The following is a 7,992-nucleotide window of genomic DNA, read 5'->3' on the forward strand; positions in this document are numbered from 1 at the left end:
CATGCGCTTTACACCAATATGACCTAAGCGGCAGTGCCATAAAAACATGGCGCTATCATTGTTAACTCTGACACTTTTGGTCTCAATGTTATGTATATGTGTATTATCACTATCAAGATTCAATATGAACAATCCTCTCACATTGGGTGCATGACTATAAAAGATATTACTCATAGAAATAGAACAACCATTATTCTCTGACTTAAACGAGTAACCGTCTCACAATAAACAAGATCCAGATATAATGTTCATGCTTAACGCAGGCACTAAATAACATTTATTTAAGTTTATAACTAATCATGATTGTAACTCAAGTGAAACTGTGCCGACGGCGATTGCATCAACCTTGGAACCATTTCCCACGCGCACCGACACTTCATCCTTCGCCAGCCTTCGCTTATTCCGCAGTTCCTGTTTCGAGTTGCAAATATGAGCAACAGAACCGGTATCGAATACCCAGGCACTACTACGAGAGCTGGTTAAGTACACATCAACAACATGTATATCGAATATACCTGATTTTTCCTTGGCCTCCTTCTTATCAGCCAGATACTTGGGCCAGTTGCGCTTCGAGTGACCCATACCCTTGCAATAATAGCACTCCGTTTCAGGCTTAGGTCCAGCTTTTGGCTTCTTCGTCGGATTGGCAACAGGCTTGCCGCTCTTCTTTGAATTGCCCTTCTTTCCACTGTCGTTTCTCTTGAAACTAGTGGTCTTATTCACCATCAACACTTGATGCTCTTTACGGAGTTCTGACTCTGCGACTTTCAGCATCGCGAATAACTCGCCGGGTGACTTGTTCATCCCTTGCATGTTATAGTTCAACACAAAGCTCTTATAGCTTGGTGGCAGTGATTGAAGAATTCTGTTCGTGAGAACCTCTTGCGGGAGTTCAATCCCCATCTCAGGTAGACGGTTTGAGTACCCACACATCTTGAGCACATGTTCACTGACAGACGAATTCTCTTCCGTCTTGCAAGCATAGAATTTACCGGAGGTCTCATATGTCTCGATCCGGGCGTTCTTCTGAAAGATAAACTTCAACTCCTGGAACATCTCATATGCTCCATGACGCTCAAAGGGACGTTGAAGTCCCGGCTCTAAGCCATACAAGACTGCACATTGAACTACTGAGTAGTCCTCCTTGCGTGCTAACCAAGTGTTCTTAACATCTTGGTCAGCCGTGGTGGGTGGTTCATCTCCTAGCGCAACATTAATGAAATAATCCTTCTTCCCAACTAGCAGGAGAAACTTAAGATTACGAGCCCAGTCTACAAAGTTGCTTCCATCATCTTTCAACTTAGCTTTCTCTAGCAACGTATTAAAATTCAAGGTAAGTGTCGCGTGAGCCATTGATCTACAACACTAATATTTTCAAAGTGGACTTAGACTATATTCAAGATAATTAGAGTTTAACTAATCAAATTACTTGCTAAACTCCCACTCAAAAACTACATCTCTCTAGTCATTTGAGTGGTACATGATCCAATTCCACTAGCTCAAGTCCGATCATCACGTGAGTTGAGGATAGTTTCGGTAATAAGCATCCCTATGCTAATCACATCAACTATATGATTCATGATCGACCTTTCGGTCTCATGTGTTCCGACGCCATTTCTGCACATGCTAGGCTCGTCAAGCTTAACCCGAGTGTTCCGCGTGTGCAACTGTTTTGCACCTGTTGTATGTGAACGTTGAGTCTATCACACTCGATCATCACGTGGTGTCTCGAAACGATGAACTGTAGCAACGGTGCACAGTCGGGGAGAACACAATTTCGTCTTGAAATTTTAGTGAGAGATCACCTCATAATACTACTGTCGTTCTAAGCAAAATAAGGTGCATAAAAGGATTAACATCACATGCAATTCATAAGTGACATGATATGGCCATCATCATGTGCTTCTTGATCTCCATCACGAAAGCACCGGCACGATCTTTTTGTCACCGGCGCCATGATAGTCTCAAACGTATCTATAATTTTTGATGGTTTCATGCTGTTATCTTGTCATCTTTGGATGTTTTATGTACCTTTTATATCTTCTTTCTTGGGACTAACTTATTAATTCAGTGCCAAGTGCCAGTTCCAATTTTTTCTGTGTTTTTGGCTCTTTTCAGATCTGATTTTGGAATGGAGTCCAAACGGAATAAAATCCCCAAAATAATTTTTTTCCCGAACGGAAGAAGATCAGGGGGCTTGAGGGCCAAGCCAGGAGAGCTACACGGGGCCCACAAGCCCTGTAGCCGCCACCAGGGGGAGGCGGCTAGCAGGCTTGGGGCCTCCCTGGCGCCCCCCTGACCTAGCTCCTTCGCATATATAATCCCTAAAATACAGAAAGAAATCAGGGAATCCACAAAAACACTTTTCCGCCGCCGCAAGCTTCCGTTTCCGCGAGATCTCATCTGGAGACCCTTCCCGGTGCCCTGCCGGAGGGGACTTTGGAGTTGGAGGGCTTCTACATCAACATCATCGCCCCTCCAATGACTCATGAGTAGTTCACTTCAGACCTACGGGTCCGTAGTTAGTAGCTAGATGGCTTCTTCTCTCTCTTGGATCTTCAATACAAAGTTCTCTGTGATCTTCATGGAGATCTATCCGATGTAATCCTCTTTGGCGGTGTGTTTGTCGAGATCCGATGAATTGTGGATTTGTGATCAGATTATCTATGACATATATTTGAGTCTTTGCTGATTTCTTATATGCATGATTTGATATCCTTGTAAGTCTCTCCGAGTCTTGGGTTTTGTTTGGCCAACTAGATCTATGATTCTTGCAATGGGAGAAGTGCTTGGTTTTGGGTTCATACCGTGTGGTGACCTTTCCCAGTGACAGTAGGGGCAGCAAGGCACACATCGTGTAGTTGCCATCAAGGGTAACAATATGGGCTTTGTCGTAGATATGATATTGTCCATCTACATCATGTCATCTTCCTTAAGGCGTTATTCTGTTCTTTTGGACTTAATACACTAGATGCATGCTGCATAGCGGTCAACGTGTGGAGTAATAGTAGTAGAAGCAGAAAGTATCGGTCTACTTGTTTTGGATGTGATTCCTATAGATATAATCATTGCCATAGATGACGTCACGAATTTGCGCGATTCTATCAATTGCTCGACAATAATTTGTTCACCCACCGTCTACTTGCTTTCATGAGAGAAGACACTAGTGAACACTACGGCCCCAGGGTCTATTCACACCTATCGTTTCCACTTTCGCTTTTACTTTGCTTTGTTACGTTGTTGCTTTCAGTTCTCACTTGGCAAACAATCTATAAGGGATTGACAACCCCTTCATAGAGTTGGGAGCAAGCTTTTTGTGTTTGTGCAGGTACTTGTGATACTCCTTCACTGGATCAATAATTTTGTTGTCAAAACCGAGGGAAATACTTACCACCGCTGTGCTACATCACCCTTTCCGCTTCGAGGGAACACCAACGCAAGGCTCCAAGGCCATGGGGGAATCCTTTGCATATTTGCCTAGGAAGTCCCTTAAGGCGTAGCCGTAGCAGAAAGATTCCTGTTGCCGTTGCTGAGGAGTATCAAGACAAGAATAGTCTCCCGTCAGCACGTATTGCTGGCGCCGTTGGAAGGTCTTTTGTTGCAGTAAAAGAAGTATTTCTGGCACCGTTGCCAGGGAAGGACAGATCTATCCAAGTAGGTCTCACAAACTCATCTCTTGCATTTACTTTTTTGCGAGTTGCCTCTCGTTTTCCTCTCCCCCACTTCACATTTGCCGTTTTCATTTGCCTTTCTCCTTTGCCGTTTTCTTTTGCCCGTTTCACTCTCTCTTCCTGCTCGTTTGTGTGTGAAATAGTCCATCAATGGAAAGAACCACCACTCCAAACGATACCCCTGAGAATGAAGTTCTCAATTTTAGGCAGAATGAGGAAGAAGATTTAAAGGACGCTTGGTACAGGATTTGCAATGCTCAAAGTAGATCTACTCGTAAGCAATCCACTACCGTTCTTCTTCGCAGTTTCTATGTTGGAATTTCTCCTTGGAATAGGTATATCCTTGATACCATTGTAGGCGGGAATTTTTTGGGGAGCCATACTGTTGACTCCTATGGAGCTATCATGAATTTGGTAGGCTCACCCCCGCTCATGGTTAATGGAACTACCTTAACCTTGGAACACGTGATGCAAAGGCTTGACGCTATTGAAAACAAAATTGCCACAGTTGAACTTATTGAGGGTTTGGATAGAAAGAGCCACAATCAAATTACTCAGTACGGTTCCAAAGTGGGAATTTTTCTGAAAAACTTAAGGGAGAAGGAACTTATAGTTAATGATTCTTCTAGAATTGGCAAACTAGAAGATGGCATAACCAACTTGGGTTCCGCTTTTGCCGCTGTGCAAAATACTCCAAATCTCACTCTCAAAAAGACCGTCAAGTCTGTTTTTGTTCCTAAACCTAGTGGTGAGCCATCCAATAAAGATGAAGATCTTAAGATCATAAATGATCACACTACTTATGGTTTGAGCACCAAAGATGACTATACGTGATTCTATCATCTTTTGCCTAGCTAAGGGCGTTAAACAAAAGCGCTTGTTGGGAGGCAACCCAACGAACCTATCCTTTTTCTTTCTGTTTTGTGTTTTCCACACTTTCATAATTTTGTTATGATTGTGTTTGTTGTGTTTCTTTTTGCGTTTGTGCCAAGCAAAACCGTTATGATTAGTCTTGGGGATGATCGTTTGGTCATGCTGGAAAAGACAGAAACTTTCTGCTCACGAAAAGAATTTTCATTTTGTTCTGTAATAGGTTTTGAGTTGTTTCTTTTTGCTGCTGATTGCTACGCAAATTCTTCAGACTGTCGTAAGTTTTCAGAAGTATTCGAAGTATACAGATTGCTACAGACTGGTCTGCTGTTAACATATGCTATTTTTGTTGAGTTGGTTGCTTATTTTGATGAAACTATGGATAGTATCGGGGGATATTAGCCATGGAAGATTTAAAATACAGTAACCCAACATCAACATAAGTAGATTTTAAGTTTGCTACACTACCTAAGGAAATGGTGGTTTGCTTTCTTATACTAATGTTATCACGAGTTTCTGTTTAAGTTTCGTGTTGTGAAGTTTTCAAGTTTTGAGTGAAGTTATTATGGACAAAGAGATAAAGAGTGGCAAGAGCTCAAGCTTGGGGATTCCCAAGTCACCCCAAGGGATTCAAGGATGCCGTAAAAGCCTAAGCTTGGGGATGCCCCGGGAAGGCATCCCCTCTTTCGTCTTCAAATCCATCGGTGAAGTTACTTGGGGCTATGTTTTTATTCACCACATGTTATGTGTTTTGCTTGGAGCGTCTTGTATCGTAGGAGTCTTTTATTTTTGTTGTGTCACAATCATCCTTGCTGCACACCTAGAGAGAGATACATGCACTCACCGTGATTTTGTCGAGCTTCACTTATATCCTTTGGTAGACAATTCAGCTCACATGTGCTTCACTTATATCTTTTGAGCTTGTTGATTTTGCTCTGTGTGCTTCACTTATATATTTTAGAGAACGGCGGTGCGTGGCTTGGTAGTTGATATATGCTATGAAAGTAGTCTCAAAAGGGGTAGTTATCCAAAGGGATATGAAAACTTCCACCTTCATGTGCATTGAATTATTAGAGAAGTTCGATTCAACTCAATTAGTTTTGAGTTGTGGTTGTGGTAATATTGAAGTTATGCTGGTAAGGTGTTGTGGATCTAGAAATACTTGTGTTGAAGTTGGTGATTCCCGTAGCATGCACGTATGGTGAACTGCTATGTGATGAAATCTGAGCATGATTAGTCTATTGATTGTCATCCTTTGCGTGGCGGTCGGGATCGCGCGATGGTTTATACCTACCAACCCTTCCCCTAGGAGTATGCATTTAATGCTTTGTTTCGATTACTAATAAAACTTTTGCAACAAGTATATGAGTTCTTCATGACTAATGTTGAGTCCATGGTTTAGATGCACTTTCACCTTCCACCATCACTATCTTCTTAGTGCCGTGCAACTTTCGTCGGTGCACAAAACCAACCATTAGCCTCCCTCAAAACAGCCACCATACCTACCTACTATAGCTTTTTCAAAGTCATTCCGAGATATATTGCCATGCAACTACCACCATGACATGTGCCACCACTTCTACATTTCCATTGCATGATCGTAAGATAGCTAGCATGATGTTTCCATTAATGTCTATGCCATGCTAGATCATTGCCACAGTGCACTACCGAAGGCATTCCATATAAAGTCATCGTTGCTCTAAGTTTTGAGTTGTAAGTGTGATGATCATCATTGATGGAGCATTGTCCCATGTGAGGAAATAAAAGAGGCCAAAGATGCCCACCAAAATAAAAGATAAGAGGCCAAAGAGCCCACCAAAATAAAAAAATGAGAGAAAAAAGAGAGAAGGGACAATGTTACCACCTTTCCACACTTGTGCATATTAAGCACCATGATCTTCATGATTGAGAGTCTCTCATTTTGTCACCACCATATAGCTAGTGGGAAATTTTTATTACATAACTTGGCTTGTATATTCCAATGATAGGCTTCCTCAAAATTGCCTTAGGTCTTCGTGAGAAAGCAAGTTGGATGCACACCCACTAGTTTTATTTAAGAGCTTTCACATACTCATAGCTCTAGTGCATCATTTGTATGGCAATCCCTACTCATTCACATTGATATCTATTGATGAGCATCTCCACAGCTCATTGATATGCCTAGTTAATGTGTTCATCTTCTCCTTGTTTGTCTTGCAACCTCCACCACACTCCACACCACCTATAGTGCTAAAACCATGGCTCACGCTCATGTATTGCGTGAGAGTTGAAAAGGTTTGAGAAAGTAAAGGTGTGAAAACAATTACTTGGCCAATACCGGGGTTGTGCATGATTTAAATTCGTTGTGCAATGATGATAGAGCATAGCCAGACTATATGCTTTTGTAGGGATAACTTTCTTTTGGCCTTGTTATTTTGAAAGTTCATGATTACCTTGCTAGTTTGCTTGAAGTATTATTGTTTCCACGTCAATAGCAAACTAATGTTTTGAATCTAATGGATCTGAACATTCACGTCACATAAGAGGAGTTACAAAGGACATCTATGCTAGGTAGCATGAAAGCATCAAAAATTCATTCTTCATCACTTCCCTACTCGAGGACGAGCAGGAGTTAAGCTTGGGGATGCTTGATACCTCTCAAACGTATCTACAATTTTTGATGGTTTCAAGCTGTTATCTTGTCATCTTTGGATGTTTTATGTACATTTTATATCTTCTTTTTTGGGACTAACTTATTAATTCAGTGCCAAGTGCCAGTTCCTGTTTTTTCTGTGTTTTTGGCTCTTTTCAGATCTGGTTTTGGAACGAGTCCAAACGGAATAAAATCCCTGAAATAAATTTTTCCCGAACGGAAGAAGATTAGGGGGCTTGAGGGCCAAGCCAAGAGAGCTACAGGGGGCCCACAAGCCCTGTAGCCGCCACCACGGGGCGGCAGCTAGCAGGCTTGTTGCCTCCCTGGCGCCCCCATACCTAGCTCCTTCGCCTATATATTCACTAAAATACAGAAAAAAAAATCAGGGAATCCACGAAAACACTTTTCTGCCGCCGCAAGTTTCCGTTTCCACGAGATCTCATTTGGAGACCCTTCCCGGTGCCCTGCCGGAGGGGACTTTGGAGTTGGAAGGCTTCTACATCAACATCATCGCCCCTCCAATGACTCGTGAGTAGTTCACTTCAGATCTACGGGTCTGTAGTTAGTAGCTAGATGGATTCTTCTCTCTCTCTTGGATCTTCAATACAAAGTTCTCCATGATCTTCATGGAGATCTATCCGATGCAATCCTCTTTTGGCGGTGTGTTTGTCGAGATCCGATGAATTGTGGATTTGTGATCAGATTATCTATGATATATATTTGAGTCTTTGCTGATTTCTTATATGCATGATTTGATATCCTTGTAAGTCTCTCCGAGTCTTGGGTTTTGTTTGGCCAACTAGATCTATGATTCTTGCA

This window comes from Hordeum vulgare, chromosome 2H (assembly GCF_904849725.1).
Source record: "Hordeum vulgare subsp. vulgare chromosome 2H, MorexV3_pseudomolecules_assembly, whole genome shotgun sequence".
Taxonomy (NCBI): Eukaryota; Viridiplantae; Streptophyta; class Magnoliopsida; order Poales; family Poaceae; genus Hordeum; species Hordeum vulgare.